The sequence below is a fragment of the Myxocyprinus asiaticus genome, chromosome 49, assembly GCF_019703515.2.
Source record: "Myxocyprinus asiaticus isolate MX2 ecotype Aquarium Trade chromosome 49, UBuf_Myxa_2, whole genome shotgun sequence".
In the NCBI taxonomy this organism is placed as follows: domain Eukaryota; kingdom Metazoa; phylum Chordata; class Actinopteri; order Cypriniformes; family Catostomidae; genus Myxocyprinus; species Myxocyprinus asiaticus.
Window position 1 is genome coordinate 16,377,918 of NC_059392.1, and position 25,123 is coordinate 16,403,040.

General features: G+C 43.3%; 1 pseudogene; it reads right to left on the bottom strand.

Moving 5' to 3' along the window:
* Nucleotides 1-753: 753 nt before the first annotated feature.
* Nucleotides 754-16,865, bottom strand: LOC127438088 (complement C3-like; annotated as a pseudogene).
* Nucleotides 16,866-25,123: the final 8,258 nt, after the last annotated feature.

Genomic DNA, 25,123 nt, shown 5'->3' on the forward strand with positions numbered 1-25,123 from the left:
CACAGTTCAGCTAGTTGTGGCGTTTTGTATAGGGACCCCTAGTGTCACTACATCGACACAACTTTGAGTGAGTGACAGATAGGGAATGTCTTGGTTACTGTTGTAACCTCCGTTCCCTGATGGAGGGAACGAGACGTTGTGTCCCTCTTACCACAGTGCTGTACTACCTGCTGAAATGGCCGGAACCCTGTCTCGGCTCCTCAGCGCAAAACCTGAATGAGTGGTTGTGAGCCAGCTCCTTTTATACCCATATGACCGGGGGAGTGGCATGCAAAATCCACTCGCCAATTCCCATTGGCCTTTTCTCAAAGATCAGAGGTGTTTGGGGCTCCCAAGAGAGACCCCTAGTGTCACTACATCAACACAACGTCTTGTTCCCTCCATCAGGGAACAGAGATTACAACAGTAACCAAGATGTTTTCCTTTATCTTATCATTAAACTGCATTTGGCTTGTCTTACACTGTGCCACAAGTCAGTTAATTGTCACACGAACATCATGTGCTGCACAAATTCATCAAATCAAATGATTTGCTTGTCTTAACTATGATTTGGTGTAGATTATTTATGACATATTTGGGACAAGTCACCAATAATTGTGCACATTTTTTTATTATAGTTTTTTTTTTAAGGTACATGGAAAAAATTTGTGGTATATGTAATCAAACCAAGAACAAAGACAGAATTAAAAAAGTGGTTTTGTCATTGGTATGTCTAGAGAATAAGGCTTATGAGGCACACATGTCAGGTGACTTTCAAGTCTGACAGCAACTTTGTATCAGTGTTTTTGCAAAGCTCTTCAGCTCGGTACATTTGACTTGCAGTGTAGATCCACTCTCACATTCTGATGCAGATGGCCAGCGCTCGACCCATGTGTCCTTACCAAGTGTATACACAAAACTGAGAGAGAAAGAGTGAATTGTTAAATATGAACTAAGGTGATCAGATTTCTGACATGAAAACCAAGGACATTTGTAGTTAAATGGACAATATATCAGTGAAATTTCCATTGTTATTATCTATGGGGGGAAAAAAATGGACGATTCAACTAATTTCACTTAATAATGTAACACTGTGGTGCTATCAAAACAATTATCTGTTTGTTTGAGCAGCCTGTTCATCCTGACACTTTGGCTCCTAACAAAAAATCTAAACGAGTTGCAAATTTGCAGCAAATTTGACGGTCGTTACTTTCACATGAGCTTTTGATTCGTCGCAAATGTTTGCAGCTCTTCGCTGGTAGTGGTGAGCCTCTGGCAAACATTTGGCAACAATGGACAATTTGCCGCAAGTTTGCCGCAAAGCTCATTTGCATGTGAAAATGATCAGTGGCGAATCTGTGGCAAGTTTGCAGCAAATTTGCCATGAACTCTCGATTTTCGTTAGGGTCGTGTGAGTTTAGGGCGGCACTATCTTTTTTTACAAACAATGGAAGACAGGGTGGGGGAGTTTCTGGAAACGATTGGTTGGGCACCTGACGCTGCCTTCATGTGCTTTCGAAATTATCGTAAATACGAGTTTCCTACTCGGAACTTGCACATGAACGCCCCCCCAAGTCGTAATTATGACTGGGAAACTGTGATATTTTTTTTTTTACCCGAGTTAACGAGTAGTAAGAAGACATAAACATTCAAAAAGGTGAATTTGTTTTTCTAAATGCTGCTACCATATTATCACTTGCCATTTCAGTCATATACCTTTACATATTTTAGTAACTATTTGATGCTTGTAAATTTTTACACAGAGAAAATTGTATGTATTTGAACAAAATTTAATAATAATCAGTTGGCTGCAATGTATCATGGTGTCAAAATAAAAGTTCCTCAAGTTCCTCAGTCTTTTATATTGGTTTTTAATTAACATTAATAACCAGTATGGTGACTCTACATGTTTTTTCTCCCCATCTACATCCTATATTGGTTGACCGCTAATCTGAATCTTGGGGGTGGGGTGTGGATATTAAAAAGGCATATCCCCTCCTTTTAGGGTGACCAGAAGTCCCTATTTTCCTACTACTCACCTGTTAGATGAGCTTCCTGCATGCCAAACATCAGTGAGTGGGCCAATGATGAGATAGTCCTGACCCTCTCTCAAACTAAGTCCTGTCCTATAGCTTGCATGAGAGAGGAACATTCTCCTGTCCATTTCTTTCAGGTCATCTTCCAACCCTTCATGGGCAAACACAATAAATATACAAACACATGAGCCAGAGAGTGGGATTATTTTTTTTAGTGAATCAGACTGTAGTCTGCTGTTACTCACCCTCTTTTATAACCTGCACAGTCTCCATCTCATACTGGTCATAGTGATTCTGGCTGACACTGATCAGTTTAACCCTGTAGGCTGTAGAGAAGATACTCATGGATCACTTAATTGAGGCTAGAACATGTATGATCACAGACTTACTGAGCCCCCCCAAAAAGACACGTCAATTTAACAAAAACAAAAAACATTCACCATGATGTAATCCATTGCACACAGTGTCCTTTCTCTTGTTTTCACCAAAAGACAAGGAGTCTGCTTTAATTACACAGCAGTCACCTATGAAGGAAAACTGTTTTAGAACCAGTAAAATGTTACAATTACAAATAGATAGGTATGTAACAAATATGAGACAGACCCTGTGTGCAGCAGCACACACCATCTTTACAGATCTGATCCAGCTGCTCTTTGTCTTCAGGAGGAGAGTAGAACCTACTACAGCATTTATCTGAAACAACAGACACCAGGATTACAATCGAACCATTAGTTATCATTCATCACATAAATCATATTTAAAATCTTTATTTGCAGATACTACTTAATATTGTTAATAGATCATATATGCAATGTCATTTGTAATTTGTAGAATCTCAGTTACATCAGTGATTTAAATCAATGTTAAATACTTAAATTATGTTTGCATGGTAAATTACATGAGTCATGTTTACGCAGGTTTGATGTCAACATGAAGACATTCACAACTATTTTTACTGTCATAATGCGACACATTTCCGAGTGAAACAGAATATTCAATTAATAAAAAATGTAGGGCGGGACTTGGTTTTATCCATCGCAAATTAGTTGGATTGTAACACATTTCATTGCAGTATGGAGCCAGACATGAATGTTAGTATGCAGTCGACTGCGTTAAGACTACTCATCCAGCAAAATTGTATGCACCCACTTTTGAGGAGGCTTTTTACCTACAACCATAGGTTTGGCTATTAGTTAACATTTTCCCCTCCCATGCCACCTTGGTGACGTCAGCCTTAAAGGAATTTAGTTTCAGAGGTAAAGTACAGTGCATCCGGAAAGTATTCAGAGCGCTTCACTTTTTCCACATTTTGTTATGTTACAGCCTTATTCCAAAAGTGATTAAATTCATTATTTTCCTCAATTCTACAAACAATACCCCATAATGACAACGTGAAAGAAGTTTGTTTGAAATATTTGCAAATGTATTAAAAATAAAACACAAGTATTGAAAACATAAATATTCACAGCCTTTGCTCAATACTTTGTTGAAGCACCTTTGGCACAAATTACAGCCTCAAGTCTTTTGAGTATGATGCTACAAGCTTGGCACACCTATTTTTGGACAGTTTCTCCCATTCTTCTTTGCAGGACCTCTCAAGCTCCATCAGGTTGGATGGGGAGCGTCAGTGTACAGCCATTTTCAGATCTCTCCAGAGATGTTCAATCGGGTTCAATTCTGGGCTTTGGCTGGGCCACTCAAGGACATTCACAGAGTTGTCCTGGAGCCACTCCTTTCTTATCTGGCTGTGTGCTTAGGGTCGTTGTCCTGTTGGAAGATGAATCTTCGCCCCAGTCTGAGGTCCAGAGTGCTCTGGAGCAGGTTTTCATCAAGGATGTCTCTGTACATTGCTGCATTCATCTTTCCCTCGATCCTTACTAGTCTCCCAGTTCCTGCCACTGAAAAACATCCCCACAGCATGGTGCTGCCACCACCATGCTTCACTGTAGGGATGGTATTGGCCAGGTGATGAGCGGTGCCTGGTTTCCTCCTGACATGACGCTTGCCATTCAGGCCAAAGAGTTCAGTCTTTGTTTCTCATGGTCTGAGAGTCCTTCAGGTGCCTTTTGGCATACTCCAGGCAAGCTGTCATGTGCCTTTTACTGAGGAGTGGGTTCCGTCTGGCCACTCTACCATACAGGCCTGATTGGTGGAGTGCTGCAGAGATGGTTGTTCTTCTGGAAGGTTCCCTCTCTCCACAGAGAAATGCTGGAGCTCTGTCAGAGTGACCATCGGGTTCTTGGTCACCTCCCTGACTAAGGCCCTTCTCCCCCGATCGCTCAGTTTGGCAAGGCGGTCAGCTCTAGGAAGAGTCCTGGTGGTTCCAAACTTCTTCCATTTACAGATGATGGAGGCCACTGTGCTCATTGGGACCTTCAATGCTGCAGAAATTTTTCTATACCCTTCCCCAGATCTGTGCCTCGATACAATCCTGTCTCTGTGGTCTACAGACAATTCTTTGGATTTCATGGCTTGGTTTGTGCTCTGACATGCACTGTTAACTGTGGGACCTTATATAGACAAGTGTGTGCCTTTCCAAATCATGTCCAGTCAACTGAATTTACCACAGGTGGACTCCAATCAAGTTGTAGAAACATCTCAAGGATAATCAGTGGAAACAGGATGCACTTGAGCTCAATTTTGAGTGTCATGGCAAAGGCTGTGAATACTTATGTACATGTGATTTTTTTCCTTTTTTATTTTTAATAAATTTGCAAAGATTTCAAACAAACTTCTTTCACGTTGTCAAGAATTTTGAGGAAAATAATGAATTTAATCAATTTTGGAATAAGGCTGTAACATAATAAAATGTGGAAAAAGTGAAGTGCTGTGAATACTTTCCGGATGCACTGTAAGTTACTATATTTCATTGTATCCTGATGAATTGTGTATTTACTGTAGGAACATGAAATCAAGAAGGTAAATAAGGTCGATTTTGATTTCATATTGACTTTAAGTTAATCACATTAATCACAGTAATTCATAAACTCAGTGAATGAGCAGAGGAGTTAAGGAAGTCCAAACAACTGCAGCTGGAAACAAATATGCAAGTATGAACCTTTGTTGTAGTACTGGTAAACTGTAACAGTGGAAGGCTGAAGGAGCCCCACTTTAAACTTCTGATTGAGTCTGAATGAGATCATGTCTGTTTCAGTACTGGACACCTGCTCGAGAACATAAGACAGAGACAAATATTTAATGCTGCCACCTGCATTCATTTACATCATTTAAAATGACAAGTATGAAATCAGCTAATAATTGTGGTCACTAGGTTACCTTAAAAAGGTGAATTATGAGGGATCCTCTGTTACTCAGGTTGTCCACCACTTGGAAGTTGTTGATGTAGCGGTCCACTGAATTTGTCAGCTGTAAAAGTAACCCGGTCATTAGCTATGTTTCAAAATCTAGTAAGTTTACTGTATACTGCCTACACAGGAATCTTTATTTCTAAGGCAGCATCCTAACCATCATGAAACCTCCTGTGACTAACTTAAACACTTGACTCCATGTGCCACTCAAATTGAGCTCTTCCCGAGAAGTAGTGCATGCTAGATTCGACTTGATTTCTGTCAGTGTTTGACCTTAGCATGCTGCTAAGCTAACAACATAATTCTTTAATTATTTGGGTAGAAATGTAAACTAAACTATTATATTGTTGTTTACATTTTTTATAACATATACAATATATGTACGCAGTCTAATGCCATCTTAAATGATCCACCAGCTCACAATCTCTAAGTCAGAGTTTTCAGGCTCAAAACCTGTGGGTAGGCTAATATCCAAAATCACCATCCTCACTAGTTGTCCTTCCAGAGCCCTGAGAAAAGAAAGGACACAAAACAGAGAATTGTGGGTACCTCACCCTTATAAATTTGCAGCAAATTTGCCGCTCGTTATTTTCACATGTAAATTAGCTTTTGATTCGCTGCAAATGTTTGCCAGCTCTTTGCCGGTAGTGCTGAACCTCCGGAAAACCTTTGGCAACAATGGACAATTTGACGCAAGTTTGCAGCAAAGCTCATTTGCATGTGAAAATTATCAGTGGCGAATTTGCGGCAAGTTTACGGCAAATTTGCCATGAACTTTTGATTTTCGTTAAGGCACTAGTCATATCTAGACCAGAAAGTGTGTAACTATATATACAGTAAGTCCTTACCTTACATGGATATAGAGTCTGTAGGACTTTTCTACATCTGGTGGTGTCTTTTCTAGAATGGACCAAAAATGTATGTGTTTGATCTTAATGAAACTGTTTACATCATAGTGTTGATTGTTAAAACTGAGAAGAGAATGCACCAGCAGTCTCAGCGATGGACACATCCAGCTGAAAGCCATACACGTGCTGTTCTCATAAACCTCAGGAAGCTGGTGATACACTGTCACTACCTGGGACACAAAAAGACAGAGAAAGGATAGTTCCTAACTATAACTATATAATATTTTAATTGGGATGGGTGAGGATGATCTACTAGTGAATTAGTGAGGTCGGATTAGTGTGTTTATCTAGATTTTTTTTTATGTTAGCACTATAAGTGGCAAGATGATGAAAACGCAACTTTATGAGGCAAGATGATAAAGACACAACATTTAGCGGTAAGATGATGAAGACACCTTTTAGCAACAAGATTATGAAGATGCAACTTTTGACAGCAAGAATATGAAGATGCAACTTTTAGTGGCAAGACGATGAAGACAGCTTTTAGTGAAAAGAAGACAAAAATGCAACTTTTAGTGGAAAGATGATGAAGACAATGCGGCAAGACAATGATGAAGAAACATACAGCAGCAAGATGATGAAGATGCAACTTGTAGACGAAAAGAAAATGAAGTTGCAACTATAAGCGAAACATAATGAAGATTCAACTTTTAACAACAAGATGATGAAGATGCAACTTGTATGGCAAAAAGATGAAGATACAATTATTAGCGAAAAGATGATACATTTTTGCGGCAAGATGCTGAAGACGCAACTATTAGTGACAAGTTGATGAAGTTGCAACTTTTAGCAGCAAGATGATGAATATTCAACTTCTAATGACAAGATGATGAACACAACTTTTAGCGGCAAGATGATGAAAATGCAACTTTTAGCTCCAAGACAATGAAGAGGTAACTACTAATGGCAAGAAAATGAAGACACAACTTTTAGCATTAAGATGATTGAGGCGCAACTTTTATCAGAAACAATATCAAGCCGCAACTGTTTCAGTGTGTTTAAACTAGAAGCGAGAAGCTTGGCAAAATGCAACAAAACTCTACACTGCAAGCATGGCAGAAATGGAAATGGTTTGAGACTATCAGCATGGTAAAAAATGTACACATTTAAAAATATATTTTAAGACAAATACTGCTGGACTTCAAATTGCCCACTGTGAGCAATGCTCGTTATGATGCATAATCCATAGGTCTCCGTTTTTGTGAGGACAATGTACAATAAAAGGTTACAGTTATTATAAGCCTATTTATTTACTGAATATCTTTCAGTTACCAAAATGAAGGGCTACATTCAGTGTCCATATGTTCCTAAAATGCATTTAATCGATGACTGATGAACATGACCCATAACCAGCCTAATTATACTGGGTTTACACAGACTAGTCGACTTAGTTACTAAATACTTAGTTTTGCACATTCTTATTCTCAATTTTATAATCTAATCCAATACATTGTTGCAAGTGCTTTCATGTAGATGTGTGTATTCATGTACCCCCAATATGCCCTTGCCATTCCCAGAAGCCACTACTGAGAATTCCTGGTCAAGAGGTACCTCTACGAGATAATCAAAGTGAGCAACAGAGCTAACTGTACTTCATCCCAAAACTTTGTCTTAAAAAATGTGATCCTTAATCAATTGTTTTATTGAGTTTTTTGACCACAGATTAACCAGTGTATGACTGCTTTAGAACGCTTTCTGTTGAAAGACAATGAAGCAAAGTGAGTTTTAAAGAGTGTTCACTATCAGGTATTTACCCGTGAAGTTCGAGCTACATAAGCCACTTTGGGATTGAAGGTCCAGCGCACATCACTGCGACCAGGCACACTTAGTTCCACCAGCAAATTAAGATCAGATGGAGGAGGCCTCTTCACAAGGTACTCAGACAGGGCCTGCAGCACTACCATTGTGGATTGGGGGTAGAGAAAGCATATGCATTGCCATATAGACAGTACAAATACAGATATACCTTATACAAATAGGGGACCCAATTTACTGAAGTATTTAGTGAAGCATTCCGTAGAGAAAAAAAAAAAACCCATCTTAACCAGCCAAGGATGGTTTGCTTGTGTTAGCTGGTTTAATTAAAGATGGTTTCCCAGCCAGGCAAGGTGGTCTTTAGCTGGTCTAGCTGGTATCACAAGTGTCCAAATCCTTCTAAAAACCAGACAAGCCAGACCAGGCTGGAAGACCAGCTAAGACTGGCAAACCAGCTCAGGCTGCTTTAAGAATTTTTAGCAGGGTTACTTCTGTGGTTTTTACCCGAGTAGAGCCGTATGCTCCTCCAATGCCACGATGCTCATTCAGCCATCGAAAGGGGGCAGCTGCCTCTTCCATGTGACCTCCTTTGATCAGCGCTAACAATGCATAGCCAGTAGCTTCCAGTGTGAAGAAACGATTATCAGAGTCAGGCCAGTGAGTACGATCTGTTGACAAAAGACATAGAAGGATATTATGAAATAGAACACTATGGCCCTGTTTCATCCTGGTATTAACATGCGTTTTGGGGGAGCTGATCACATATGGTCAGCCGTGAAGCATTCCTGTTTCCACCTATGCTGCATTCCATTCAGCTTGGAAAGTTATAATTTCCAACTTCTAACTAGGAAAAGTGCAATGAAACTTTGCTTGTAGTCAGACTTCCAACTTGGAAACTTGTGCAGAAATAGCACAAATGCTAGCTTTGTTTATCAATTGAGTTCCTAGGAGACATCTCTGGGGACAGTCGATCACCTGCTAAGCTAACGGGAGCATTGCAGTTTTGTTTCCTTAAACGTCATCTTCCGAGCATCTGTAAATAAAATGCCTTTATGGTTGGAGTTTGGTGATATCAAATAGAAATATCCTACATTAAACTTCAATAGAACACATGCATCTCAAATGCATCTCCTGTTATCAATTGATTTGGAATTTCAAGGGGAGGGTCTCTGATTTCCTGATGACATACATCAATCATGTCAGTGTTATTTCATGATAATAAACCACAAAAAAATAATAAAAGACAAAGAACGCGCTGAAAAAATGGTGCACTGTTTCTCCCAAATGCAGCGGAAATTTTATCCAAGGACAAATGCAACATTTTGAGTAGAATTCTCTATTATTTTTGTATTTACCTGAGCTTCAGATGTGTGTGCTTGTCATCGGTGTCTCTGCATGTTGATATCAGACAAACTGAAAAAGTTCAGTGAAGTTCTCGTGCTTGTGTATTCTCTTTTTCTAATTTTCTGATCAGACAATTTTTTTCCTTTTAAAGTCGCAAATAACTGGAAAGTTTAAACTCCTGTTTTAGCACAGCAGTTTATTGAGAGGTGAGGGGTGGTGCTTCGCTGCTGTCTGGGACGCATTCAGGACGGATTGCATTTCACACCTCAAATGTGTTTTTGTCTATCTCCGTATGTTGTTTTAGTGATCCAACTGAACCTGGTTTTCCACTGTATACTGATAAGCCAAAACATTATGACAATTCACAGATGAAGCAAATAACATTGATCATCTCCTAACAAGGTCAAATGTCAAGGACTGGGTAGATTAGAGGGTAAGCAAACAATCAGTTCTCATAGTCAACATGTTGAATGCAGGAGCAATGGGCAAGAGTGGAGACCTGATCAACTTTGACAAGGGCCAAATTGTTATGCCAGACAACTGGGTCAGAGCATCTCTGAAATGGCAAGACTTGTGGGGTGCTCCCGGTCAGCAGTGGCGGGTATCTACCGACAGTTGTCAGAGGAGGGACAAACCTCAAACCAGCGACAGGGTGTTGGGCTCACAAGGCTCATCGATGCACGAGGGCAACAAAAGCTATCCCATTTTTCCAAACCGACAGAAGGTCTACTGTGGCACAAGTCACAATTTTTTTTTATAATGGTTATGGGAGGAATGTGTCACAACACACAGTGCATTGCATCCTACTGCGTATGGGGTTGCATAGCTGCAGACTGGTCAGAGTGCCCATGATGATGTCGAAAGCGCCTACAATGGGCACGCGAGTGTTGGAACTGGACCTTGGAGCAGTTGAAGAAGTTCGCCTGATCCGATGAGTCCCGTTTTCTTTTACATCACATGGACGGCCGTGTACGTGTGCGCCATGATGGGAAGAGATGGCACCAGGATGCAATGTGGGAAGACGACAATCTGGTGGAGGGAGTGTGATGCTCCGGGCAATGTTCTGCTGGAAAACCCTGGGTCCGGCCAGTCATCTGGACGTCAATTTGACACATGCCACCTACCTAAACATTGTTGCAGACCAGGTAAACCCCTTCATGGCAATGTTATTCCTTGATGGCAGTGGCCTCTTTGAGCAGGATAATGCATCCTACCACACTGCACACATTGTTTAGGAATGGTTGAGGAACATAATGAAGAGTTCACGGTGTTGCCCTGGCCTCTAAATTCTCCAGATCTCAATCCGATTGAGCATCTGTGGGACATGCTAGACCAACAAGTCTGATGCACGATGGCTCCAACTTGCAACTTACAGGACTTGTTAATTTATTGGCACCAGGTACACTTTTAGTGTCCATGCCTTGGGGGGTCGGCACTTTTTTGGCAGCATCTTCTATTTTGGCAGCATGCAGAGGACCAAAAACATGTTAGGCAGGTGGTCATTATGTTTTGGCATCAGTGTATTTAGCATGACCACTTTTGATCGCATCAAAATTTTGATCGTAATTCCTGGTTGAAACGGGGTCTTTGACTGCATTTTTGACTAATCTGATATGAGCCACTACCAAATGTGGATCTAAATCAGATACATATCCCATATATTTGAACATCTGAACTAAGTCTGAACGATTGTCCTACTATTTCTGTCATTATTAAAAATGGTCAAAAGATCGAATCTGTGCATTAAGCATTGCAGTGTAAATGCAACCTTTGGGAAGAGTACTATTTGTAAAATGTTTGCTTTCAAATGCTAAGTTTGAGTACCTGGTGAGGCTAACTTCTGCATCATGCTCTTCATGCAGCCTTGGGTGGATACTTCGAAAGCATAGCATGCTATAGCCACTGTGTACGGCCTCTTCAGGTGGGGAAATTGTTCCTATAGATTCTCAGCTGCTTTTCTTTTGTGCTGCAGCGATCAACAGGAGAACATGTAAAATGCACCATTCACAATAAATGAACATGTTTATGCAAAGGGCCCCGCTCCTCGTACAACGATCAACCTCAGAACTGAAACATGAGAAATGCAAGATCTTCTAATCATGCTAAATAGGTTCTTCAAACACATATGCAGATTTAAAAATAGCTGTATTGAGATAAATGCACGTTCCTTTGTTTATTGGAAATGCCACATAAGACCATCCTATTTTGACAATTCCAGCAAGTATCAAATGTGAATACTGTGTATAGTATTTTTACGCATATCATTATTAAAAAAGTAAAAATTATATTTTTTATTTGCACTGGTTATTACTTGTGTTTGTGAAGGAGAAAGAGTGCAATACCTCTATGTTGATGCCTGGCTCTTGGCAGGTAATGGCATTTTGTGCCTCTGCCACAGCAATGAGTACAAATGCAGTCAGAGACTCTCTGGATTCAGAACACTGCAGGCCTCCCTGTACACACATGCATCACAAAATAATGTACACACTATACTATCGACATGTGCAACTTAAAAAAACTGAGTGCATTAATTTTCTCTAATCTTTTTTCTCACCGTCATACTGGTGGTGTAGACAGGATTATCCTCCTTAAGAGATCCATCTGGATGCTGTTTATTCTTAAGTAGATACAGCAGAGGCCCACACAAATTCTTTTCACTGACACCAATAAATGAGTGTGCTATAGAGAACACCTTCACCACATATGCAGTGATCCTAAGACAGAAAAAATACAAAGACATGAACTTTATTGGGAAATGCTCAAAATGAAACCGTAATCAGTATTGTGGTTGCAAGAATACCATGTGCTGGTGCCTTCTTTGCTATATGGAGGGTATGAGTCATCATTTTTTCGATAATTAAGTTGGTTTTCATAACCTGAGATGAAAGACAGAACATTTTGAACATAAGGTGAACTCCAATCCTTTATTTAAAATAATGGAAAAAAGTGTAACATTACATTACATTAACATTACATCCATGTCTCTTTCACCTTTCTGTATGTATTTGATGGCCTCTTCTCTGCGATGTATTCCCACATTGTCCCACTGTGCACTGCGTTCCAAATAATGAGGCATATGGATCAACGTTGCCAGAGAGTCTTCATTTATGGAGTTATCAATGCTGTCTGCCAACAAATCACCTAACAAGACATATACAAAAACATACAGATCAGCACTTGAAATATGAGTCCCATACAGATTTACAAGCTGTGTTGCAACACACAGAAATTTACAAACAAACATGACTTGGAATTCTTCAAATGGAGAGCAGTTGCCTTTGCTACATTTAGAATTTCTTCTATATGTAATGCAGTAGTAAAAATAATTAATACTAGTCATATCATAATTGTAATGAATTATGAATATGGCTTAATAAAACGTACAACCTCTGATATTGACAAAAGTTTCCGGCAGAGATCTTGGCACAACAGCGTCCAACTGTAACTTTTCCACTGCTATATGCTGTCTTCCAGCTGAAGAAATTAAGGAAATATTTAACCAAATCTAAATCATAAAAATATTTAAACTGAAGTACACAACTGCACTACTTAATAAAACACACCAATCCCTCACAAGACAAATTAAAAAATATCACTAAACACAAAAATATACAAATATAAACTATGAAATGTGCAAAATATCTACAGTCTTTACTAGGTTTGTGTCGATACAATACTATATTTTATTTCTCATTATATGTATCAGGGTGATTCTCAAAAAACATGTTATGTGAATGTAATGGTCCTACTGTATTTAAAAAAAAAAAAAACAATTAGGAAATTATGTTTTGCATATTGATATTGCATTACTTTATTTTCATAAGAGTTGCACCTGTAATAAGTTAACCCACAAATCTCATTAATGCAATGCAAAAAATATGGTCACTGTGATATTCTCATTACAATTAATTAAAATTATTAAAATAATATATTATTTAACCCCTTACACTCTGAAGGCATTTTTGAAAGATTTTGCTTCTAAAAGGCAAACAGAAAATAAATGCTTACAACTTTAAGAAAAAAATAAGTTGGGTTAATTGCATGAATTCATTTTATTCATTGATTTGGAACAATTCTGAGATGTTCAGTTTTAGACACTGAAAACTCTCCAAATAGTAGTACAAAGTCAAAGTATATTTTTGACATAATATATCTTAGGATTCCACTAAAATTTGTGTTGTATCCCAACATGTCAACATATACAAGTTTGTGTTGAAGAGAAACCATTGCTATAAGTTGTGATATGCCATTTTCTATATCATGTTTATTTTTCATGAAGTAATAAACCAAAAGGTAACTAAAATTTTGTTTATCTGTTTTTTAAACATATGGATTTCACACATTTGTACTCACTGTAGTTTGGTCTCTGAGTGAAATGCTTTACTCACTGTATTCTACTAATCAAGACCTTTCCAAAGATATATGACACATGGATGTGTGATATTTCTGATCTTTTTACTGGTTCTAAATATGATCATCTCGCTGGACGAGTTGAGATTACTCTGTGTTCCACTGAACACTCTAACGGATCCGAAGGAGACCACTGAGCAATCCGCATCTTCATCCGTTTGCCTGCAGAAGTGAAGAGATAAAGATTTCTCTTCCATCTTCAATCAAGTCAATGTCGCTGATTTCTCCGCCAGCCCGCCGAGAATCAGCAGCCGTACCGCCCGCCGACAGAGCGAGGAAATGGCCTCCTGTCATCACCCGAGCCTCGAAGAACCGAGTCGGAGTTAAAGGATGGATGAACACACATTCTGCATCCTCATGCAATTCAAGTAAGAGGTTTACGTCTGGGCAGAGATAGAATATTATAGTGTGTTATTCTTCTGTATCAAGGTTATTGCTTGTAAAGTTTACGGACCACCAAGTCCGCTCATTGCGGCTAATACTCAAGGTATTTAATTATTACGAATGAGTTGTAGTCCAACCACATTGGACTGTTGTGCATTTCCGCCATCGTGGGTGAGACCGGCACACTGAGTTTATCCATTAAAGAATCAAAGACTGCGGGACGGTTTACGAGCCGCCCACCGCGTCTCTGAGTGATAAACTAACAGCTGCTTTCTCTCCCACGATCGTGAAATCGGCTTTGGGGCCATCACTTTATTCTCTCTCTTGTACTAACCACACACACGCGCGACCCCTCACAAACATTCTCGCACACATTTTTGGCTAGTAGATATCTTTGTAATAAAGCTCAGCTTTGTCCCTAAGCTATCATACAAACAGATACACGCGGTAAACTGGTAGACGCCATTGACTGGTTTCTCTCCGCCCACATTCGCGGCCATATTCTCTGGCCGGAAGTCTCGCATGACATACTCTCCATGAGAATCATGTCCGCCATTTTGTGCGCGTCCCTCCTTACACACACACACACACACACACTCTCTCTCTCTCACACACACACTCATGTGTTATAGGATTATTTTGATTTCCATATCTAATCATATCACTGTTTAGTTTGTAGTTGTAAGTCGGAAGTTTATTGACTGCATTGTATTAATTATTAATTGATATTACTGCATAAATAAACCTTGTTATATTTCAAAGAGAAGTGTTTTGGTTTGTTTTGCATACATTTCTGGACACCGATTGAGGCAACTGCAGATCTACAAAGAACGGCTTCCACACCCGGACGCTGTAAGGTTCGGCAACACAGAAACCTGCATGAGATTGTATTCTAGATTGTGAGACTGAATGATTACAAACATGTGGCTTGGACATCTGTAGTCATGAAGTTGCTTGAGCTCCTGGTTCTGGCTCCACCTAAAAGCCTCTCCTCATCCTTTTTTCGACATTCATTTGGTGAATGATGCTGTTAACCTACACTACATCCTTGAACATCTAGAGAAGCCCAACTGTTATGCACAGATTCTGTGGATTTCAACTTGACCTTGAATGCCATTAGTCCTAAGCAAATCTCAGCTGAATATACCTGCTTTCATCTGCATTGGATCTTTGATGTACCAACAGACAGGAACAGTGGCCCTCTAGTCACAAATCGGTGCCACACATTGCTTTGTGATGGACAAGCTTATTTCAAGCTTAACGAGTTTTTGCTGGCACCACTATCATCGACTCATCACCAACAACGAGACCATCCATAGAAACTAGGTAGCCCTGATGACTACATGGTGTTCTACCAATAGATTCTACTGTCAGTGTCTTTAATGGGTTGAGAAGCTCTGCCAAATAAGACAGATGGTACTGACAAGGACAGAGCTGTTTACCTGTCTTAGGTGAAGCACTGACACCTAGAAATCCCCACTGAGTGATGCTGTCAGGTAGAACAGTGTCCATTATATATACAGCCAACCTGTGAAAAATGCATATTACAGTTAGAGTTTAAGAGATAAATACACTCATTCGAAATTTTTCACACATAACCAGCAAAGTTTAAAACCCTTGTTTAAGCACAGTGAATGACTGACAGGTGAGTAGGTGGTCCTTCTCTGTTTTCTGGGACTTATCAAGGCAAAAGTCAATGAGCAAAATGCAGTCATCTGAATGGGAATCCATGAGATCACTATGGTGGCAAAGAAATTCCCTACAAGAATTTCATGTGTGGTTCAAGTTTGGTGAACATTGATTCACAAATTTGCAGCATTGATCAATGGCAAGTTGCTAGGTTTGTCAGTGACCACTGTGTGGGCGGTCCTTGAGTCCTTCACACACGCTTCTCATCAGGCCACGCCACCTTCATCTGCAAAAACAAGCCTTCAAGATAAATTGCCATTTACACTACAAATGCAATGATTTTGCATCCATTTTCGACTACTTGCAAAGTGGATTGAGTGACTAGATTAAAGAAAATTTGGACTCCATATACACACTCACTGAGCGCTTTATTAGGAACACCTGTATACCTAATTATTCATGTGATTATCTAATCAGCCAATCATGTAGCAGCAGAGCAACGCATAAAATCATTCAGATATGGGTCAGGAGAATGGCCAGACTGATTCAAGCTGACAGAAAGGCTTCGGTAACTCCATTCTGTACAATTGTAGTGAGCAGAATAGTATCTCAGAATGCACAACACGTCAAACCTTGAGGCGAATGAAAATGGATGTTAATACCAGGTGTTAACGGAATCTGTCATTTCATTCATTAAGAAAAGCCAACATATTATTTACATCGATCTGTCATCAGACATGAATATTGTAAAATTGGAACTCTGGAACTTCTCCGAATATGAGTTATGAGTTATTGTTTTTCATCTTGTATTGTTTGTGTCAGTGTGTGTGTTCAAATCCAAGCCACGAGACTGTAATGCCTTTTCTGACATTTCAGAATTATGTTATATATGCTATGTCAAAGGTCAGACTCTTACCCATCAGTGCTCCCAGACCTAGGTACATTGGGCAGTGTGATATCAGTCCACAAGTCTCCAAAAACTTGGTGCGGATGTAAATCTCTTCAATGTCAGCATATTCATCTTTATCAAACTCCTCTTCCTCCACTTCGATCTTTGCAGTTTCAACAGCATGGGCAGTGTAAGTTGTCATTGACTTCTTGACAAACCTCATGGGGATTTCTTGAGGCCCTGAAATCCTGGTGTATTGGCGCTCTGCATTTCAGAAAATATTTACAGGATTGCATTACGTGAAACATGTTGTTACAGATATGCCATATTCACAGTTTGAGTCACACATTCTGACTACCATGTAACTTTTTACTGCGGTCAAGCCAGCCACGGTTCAGAATTGCACGGTCAAACCAGCTGCGATTTAAATCCAAGTGAGTGCATATTGCAGTAATAACGGTACTTTGCGGAAAGAACAGAAAGACATGCTTCCCGACTCCTGTTGAGTGCAGAAGTCTTACTATATTGACGAAAAAGCATTTATTAAGTGTTTGTGAAGTGCTGGTGTTTATAAATATGTTTGATTTGGGGGGTCACGTGAGGCCATGCAAGGAGCAGACGTGTGAGCGACGAGCTCTGCGCACTTTGCAAAATTTTTAATTATTTTTATGTTATAATCTGGTGAATTTGATACACCCAGTTACACATTTGCTTTTTGATGCAAAACATGGCAAAGAAGTCAAAATCCTCAGGCTCTGGAGACATTAAGACACTTACGTGTTCAGGATGAAAGCTCCGACAGACCTACAGACCGGGGACTCGATTTGGATGGCGCGGCAAGAGAGGAGATCCAGCGTCAGTTGTCCAACATGTTGGTGATGTTGACGAAGGTTCTTGCTGACTTGGAGGATCTCGCTGTAATACGTCGATCGATTACGGTGATGGAAATAAAATTCTCTGAGCTAGTCACAAGAGTGACTGATGTTGAAAAACGAATCGATTTTCTGGAATTAACCGCTAATCTGCCCGCGACCAAAGTCGATTTGAAACATCTCCTTGACAAGATTGAAGATCTTGAGAATAGAAGCCGTAGGAATAACATTCGAATTGTTGGAATTCCTAAGCATGAGGAGGGCAGAGATATGGTGAAATTCCTAGATGAGTTTTTCCTGAGTCTGCTCGATATAATAGGCCACAAGCTGGAAATCGAGCGAGCTCACAGAGTCCCTGCTCGGAGATCTGCTGAGGGAGATAGGCCCCGATCGATTCTGGCCAGATTTCTGAGATCATCCGATAAAGATCGCGAGTTCGACAAGAGAGAAACGCGATCGGTTCAAGGAATGTAAGAAACTCTTACATCAGAAAAAGATCTCGTTTGCTCTGATGTTTCCTGCCAAACTGAGAATAGAAACGAAGGTCGGTCGCAAAGTATATACATGTCCAAAACAGGCAACGTCTTTTATTGAATCAATGTCTGAGTAAACCAGTGGATATTTCTCATGTGAGTGGGTCGACTCACTGTACTTACTCTGGTTTTTTTGCGTTGGCTCCACCGTGCGGCTGGAGCTTGTTTTGTGAATAACACTTTTCCTTAAAGAGACTTTTGCATTGAAGTTCCCGGACAGATTGAGGATAGACACTACGGATGACCACAAAATATCTACATGCTCACACAAAGGATGTCTTTTATAAAGTTGACGGATTGTGTAAGTCATGGTTTGTAGTTTTGTGCGGCCTCCGAGTGAACTGACTCGATCACCAGGGGAACCGGGATGCCCATTTTGTTTCTTTTGGTGTTGGTTCCGCCTAGCGGCTGGAGCTTGTTCTGTTGAATAACACTCCTTTGGAACAGCTGTGGATTTATCTGTTCGTTACTCGTGCTTATTCCTCCTGCTGACTGTAGTTTGTTTTGAGCTTTTTTATGGGACATTGAATGATTACGTCATCTGCTGAACTCATAACAGCTGGCTCACTGATCATTCATTTGTCTGCCCGAGGAATCTGAACGGTTTTATATCAGCTGGAATTTGTTTTGTGGAAGATCACATCTTTGAGTTCTGTGAATGAATCTACACATACTTTGTGTTCATTCTTCCTATTGACTGGGTTTATTTCACAAATTATTTTCTGTTATATAATTTTGCCTCACAAATTTGTGAGGCAAACTTGAGCAATGCGATGGCAAAGTTGTCATTGGGGCTCGTGGGCGTTCATGGACCTTTTGAGTTTAAAGGGATTGTCGCCGGTTGGCGCTGTCGTGCGTGGGGTTAATGTGCATGTTTTTCTTTTTTCTGTTTGTTTTGTTCGGGGGGAACTTTGGGGTTTGATTGTTTCACTAATGGGAAATGTGGTCTGTATAATTTTGTTTTTAACACACAGTTTTTTTTGTTTTTTTATTATATCAATATGTCAGTTGTTAATATGAGTGTACTCTCTCTCTCCACATGGAATGTAAATGGGTTGGGGCACCACATAAAAAGAAGGAAGGTTATTACTTTTCTTAAACGTAAGAAATATGATATTGTGTTTCTTCAAGAAATACATATCTCCCCGCAGGAAGCTGAAAAATTTGGGAAGATATGGGGTGGACATGTTTTCTTTAGTGCTGGCTCAAGTAAGAGCAAGGTAGTCATTATATTGGTAAATAAACATTTACATTTCAAATGTCTCAAACAGACTAAAGATAAATTAGGGAGAGTCATTATTGTTTTAGCCGAAATTCAAGGGCAAAGGTTGATTTTGGCTAATATTTACGCACCTAACACTGATGATCAGGGCTTTTTTATAGATCTTGAAGGGATGCTGCAAACTGCTGGCACCCCTCATGATATAATATTGGGAGGAGACTTTAATCTTTTGATGGACTCAGTCCTTGATCACAGTGAAGCAAAAGTGTGTAAACCCCCTAGAGCAACATTTACACTTCACAGGATGAGTAAAAATCTTGGTCTTACAGATATTTGGAGACTTTTGAACCCATCTGGTAGGGACTATACATTTTTTTCATCAGTCCATAAGATTTATTCCAAAATACTTTTTTTTTTTTTATATCCAGATCCCTCATTTCATCTGTTGTTGATTGCTCAATTGGAAACATTTTAGTCTCAGATCATGCCCTGGTGAGTTTAGAGGTGTTGCCATATACAGAGAAAAAGAAATCATGTAGTTGGCGCCTTAATGTGTCCCTTTTGCAAAATCCTGATTTCCAACAAATGTTAAAGACTGAAATCAATGTTTATATGGAGACCAACTGGTCCTCAGTATCCTCTGTGGGCGTGGCTTGGGAGGCACTTAAGGCGGTTCTTAGGGGTCGGATCATACAGCATACCTCATTCACCAAAAAATCCAAAGTACGAGAACTCGTGGAGATGGAAGGAAATATTAAAACTGCCAAGGCAGAGCTGAAGCGCCGTATGTCATCTGATGGCCTCAGAGAATTGACCCGATTGAAATATAGGTATGATACTATTTTGTCATGGAAAGTGGAGTTTTGGTTATTCAAGGCAAGACAGTCATACTTTGAGTCGGGTGACAAAGCAGGGAAGCTTTTGGCTAGATATATAAAACAGAGAGAGTCTCTTTCTATCATTCCCTCGGTGAAATCTGCTGGTGGTGAAATTTTTACCTCAGCCATTAATATTAATAATGCGTTTAAAGAATTCTATCTTGATCTTTATAGTTCCCTATCTGTCACTCACTCGACGTTGGTGTCGATGTAGTGACACTAGGGGTCACTCTTGGGAGCCCGAGACACCTCTGGTCTTTGATAAAAGGCCAATGAAAATTGGCGAGTGGTATTTGCATGCCACTTCCCCGAACATACGGGTATAAAAGGAGCTGGTATGCAACCACTCATTCAGATTTTCTCTTCGGAGCCGAACGGTCATGCTCACTGAGCTGAATACTACTGTTCATTCACCTCTGCCGGATCTGACGTTGCATTTCAGCGGCTTCTCCCTCCTCTGCACTGGTGCACTGCAGAGAATGCTCCTAGGTGCTTCGGCAGAAAAACTAGAGAGTATATTTTCTGAAAGAGCATTTTTCCCCTCTAAAAGAGTATATATTTCTCTAAAAGAGCGCACACACGGAACGTCTTTTTAAAGATGCGTCTTTTTAAAGATGCTTTTCCGATTGTGTGTTATTCCTGGTTTTGCTCGTTATCTCTTGCCTTCTAACGGTCACGATCACTGTCTTTCGTATCTGGGCACTGCTCACGCGGAGACAGCGTTCGTGGATGGTAATGTTCTCATTGCGAGAATATGTCCATGGCAACGTTGCGGTCGCGGCTTGCCTTCGTAAGAAAGCGAGCCACCTCAGAGGCTCCTGCCTCAGTCCTTTTACCCACGGGTTTGAGGCCAGCGCGGCTAGCACTGGGGGCGATTTGGGGACCCCAATGGGACCGCCTCCACTGGGTATCCCCCCACGGACCTCCCATTTCCCAGCATGCTCATCTGCCCCGATCGGGCTTCCGAGTGAGCCCGCCGGCTCGTCTCACGGCGAGTTCGACCTCTTATTCGGAGCCCGCGAAAGTGATGAGCTCTCGAGCGCAGCATAGGAGAGCGGGCTCGTCCAGTCGGAAGCCTCAGCTGGGCTCCTCCCTTCGGGGTCGATCGCCCAGTCACAGGCTGACACGGAGATGACGCCATGCTTTCCCGGGCAGCCGCGAGCGTCGGTTAGAGTGGATTTCACCGCTCTTCCCTGAACCCTCGCGGCTCGGTGATTGGTTCCTGGGCTCGCAGCGCCGCTCAAAGCCATGCCCCGCCCCGTTCCTTTCTTCCCGGAAGTGCATGAAGAGCTGACAAGGTCGTGGGAGGCACTTTTTACTGCCCGGTCCCGATCTTTTCAGCTTCCCCGCTCTCACTACTCTCGATGGTGGGGCGGCCAAGGGTTATTCGGCAATCCCCCGGTGGATAAAGGCGCTCGCGGTGCACCTATGCTCGCAGAGCGCCGCCACCTGGCACGGGTGCCCAAAGCCCCCATCCAAGGCCTGTAGGTTTACGTCGTCTCTGATGGCCAAGGCCTACGGTGCTGCTGGACAAGCCGCCTCCGCCCTGCACGCCATGGCTCTCCTGCAAGTCCGCCAAGGCGCTAAAGGAATTGCACGAGGGTAGTTCCGCCCCGGGATTGATGCAGGAACTGCGCTCAGCGACCGTCCTCGCTCTCCGAGTGACGGAGGTCACGGCGCGGTCTCTCGGGTGGACGATGGCCACACTAGTGGTCCAGGAGCGCCACCTTTGGCTCAGCCTGGTCGAGATGGGTGAGGCTGACAAGACACGGTTCCTTGCTGCCCCCATTTCCCAGGCGGGCCTATTCGGCGACACCGTCGAGGACTTTGGCCAGCAGTTCTCGATGGTAGAGCAGTAGATGGATGCTAGCCGGCATATCCTGCCCCGGCGCGGCTCAAGATCCCGCACCCCATCTACTCATCGCCAAGGGTGTCCCCCTGCGGTGACTGCACCGGCTCCGCCGCAGCCCGCCCCTCCGGCCTGGCCCTGGCGTGGAGCCCACTGCAGGAAGCAGATGCCACCTGTCTCGCAGCCGCCCAGAACCCGTGAAAGGCTTCAAAGCGCCCTTGAGACGGGCGACCCAGGGACAACGAAACCCGATGCTCTGGAGCTGGTAAGCAGATCTTCATCTTTTTGTTACCTTTTGCATTTAATTGCGCTGCATGCCCAAGTGGCTGCAGTACTCAAGAGCTCAGCAAGAGTGGTTTCCTTGTTCCCTGGGTCACGTATCCGGTGTGTACGGCTGGCATCACGACCACCGTCCACCACTCCATTTGGCAGGTTGGCGCTCCAGCGGCAGTCTTCCGCCCTGAGTGCCCAGCTGTGGCACAGATCTGTCCCCGATGTGACAGTCTCCACGGGTCACGAGGACAGGCCTCTTCCTCCCTCGTCCCAGGCTGTTCTGGGGGTGGTCACAAGGAGCCAGGTAAGTGCTTCAATGTCCTTGGACTCAGCACGGCCATGACGTGGTGTGGCACCTCGAGCTCCACCCCGCCGCGAGGCCCCACCTGCCGGTACATCCGATGATGTTGTCCCTTTGGTCCCCCTTGCGCGGAACTTGGACGCATGGCTTGCGCCTTCCAGTCCGTCACGAGGGCTGGTCTGTACCGTCCGACTCGGCTGCGCGATTCACTTTGCCGGGCATCCGCCCAGGTTCAGCGGTGTCTACTTCACCTTGGTGAAAGACGAAAATGCTGCTACCTTGCATGGAGATCGCTACCCTCCTATGGAAGGACGCGATAGAACCTGTCCCTCCAGCTGAGATGAAGAAAGGGTTTTACAGCCCCTACTTCATTGTACCGAAAAAAGGCAGTGGGTTGTGGCCAATCTTGGACCTGCGAGTATTGAACCGGGCTTTACACAGACTCCCGTTCAAGATGCTGACGCAAAGACGCATTCTAGTGAGCGTCCGGCATCAAGATTGGTTCGCAGCGGTAGACCTGAAGGATGCGTACTTTCACGTCTCGATCCTTCCTCGACACAGACCCTTCCTGAAGTTCGCGTTCGAGGGTCAGGCGTATCAGTACAAGTCCTCCCTTTCGGCCTGTCCCTGTCTCCTCGCGTCTTTACGAAGATCGCAGAGGCTGCCCTTGCCCCGTTAAGGGAGGTGGGCATTCGCATTCTCAACTATCTCGACGACTGGCTAATCTTAGCTCACTCTCGAGACGTGTTATGCGCACACAGGGACCTGGTGTTCTCACACCTCAGCCAACTAGGGCTTCGGGTCAACTGGGAAAAGAGCAAGCTCCTCCCGGTTCAGAGCATCTCTTTTCTCGGTTTGGAGTTGGACTCAGTCTCCTCGACGGCGCACCTTGCGAACGAGCGCGCCCAGTCGGTGCTGGCCTGTTTGAAGGTGTTCAAACAGAAAACAGCGGTTCCACTGAAACTTTTTCAGAGGCTCCTGGGGCATATGGCATCCTCGGCGGTGGCCACCCCGCTCGGGTTGATGCATATGAGGCCGCTTCAGCACTGGCTCCAGACTCGAGTCCCGAGACGGGCATGGCGCCACGGGACACACCGCGTGGCCATTACGTCGGTCTGTCACCGTCTTTTCAGCCCTTGGACCGACCTCTCGTTTCTACGAGCTCTGATCTCTGGGCGCTGTTGGCAATGGGCACGCAGCCGCCGGCCTCTGGACGGGTCCACCGCTGCATTGGCACATCAACTGCCTCGAGTTACTGGCAATTCTGCTTGCCCTGCGGAGGTTCCGGCCGTTGATCCAGGGCAAGCACGTGCTAGTTCGGACAGACAGCACGGCAGCGGTAGCATATGTCAACCGCCAAGGCGGTCTGCTCTCCCGCTGTATGTCACAACTCGCCCGCCATCTCCTCCAAAGGAGTCAGCAGCACCTGCAAGCCACTCACATCCCGGGCAACCTCAACACTTCGGCGGACGCGCCGTCACAACAGGTTACCCTCAAGGGAGAGTGGAGACTCCACCTTCAGATGGTCCAGTTGATTTGGAGTTGATTCGACAGGCACAGGTGCACCTGTTCGCCTCCCAAGAATCCGCCCCACTGCCCGCTCTGGTACGCCCTGACCGAGGCCTTCCTCGGCATAGACGCGCTGGCACACAGCTGGTCCCCTGGCATTCGCAAATATGCGTTTTTCCCCCAGTGAGCCTGCTTGCACAGACCCTGTGCAAGGTCAGGGAGGACGAGGAGAAGGTCGTCCTGGTAAGCACCCTACTGGCCCGCCCAGACGTGGTGCTCGGACTCCGCGCTCCTCGCGACAGCTCCCCCCGAGCAAATTCCCCTGAGGAAGGACCTTCTTTCTCAGGGAAGGGGCACCATCTGGCACCCACGCCCAGACCTCTGGAATCTCCATGTCTGGCCCCTGGACGGGATGCGGAAGACCTAAGCTGTCTCCCACCTGCGATGGTAGACACGTTCACTCAGGCTAGGGCTCCCTCTACGAGGCGGCTGTATGCCTTTTAAGTGGCGTCTGTTTGCTAAGTGGTGTTCTTCCCGTTGGGAAGACCCCCAGAGATGCGCAGTCAGATCAGTGCTTTCCTTCCTGCAAGAGAGGTTGGAAGGGAGGCTGTCCCCTTCCACCTTGAAGGTGTACGTTGCTGCCATAGCAGCACACCACGATGCAGTCGACGGTAAGTCCTTAGAGAAGCATGATCTGATCATCAGGTTCCTAAGAGGTGCCAGGAGGCTGAATCCCTCCAGGCCACGCCTCGTTCCCTCATCGGACCTCTGTAGTTTTTCAGGGTCTACAGAGAGCCCCCTTTGAGCTTTGCAGTCAGCCGAGCTTAAGGCACTCTCCTTGAAGACTGCCCTCCTGACTGCGCTCACTTCCATCAAGAGGGTAGGTGACCTGCAAGCGTTCTCTGTCAGCGAAATGTGCCTGGAGTTCGGTCCGCGCTATTCTCACGTGATCCTGAGACCCCGACCGGGCTATGTGCCCAAGGTTCACACCACTCCTTTTAGGGACCAGGTGGTGAACCTGCAAGCACTGCCCCAGAAGGAGGC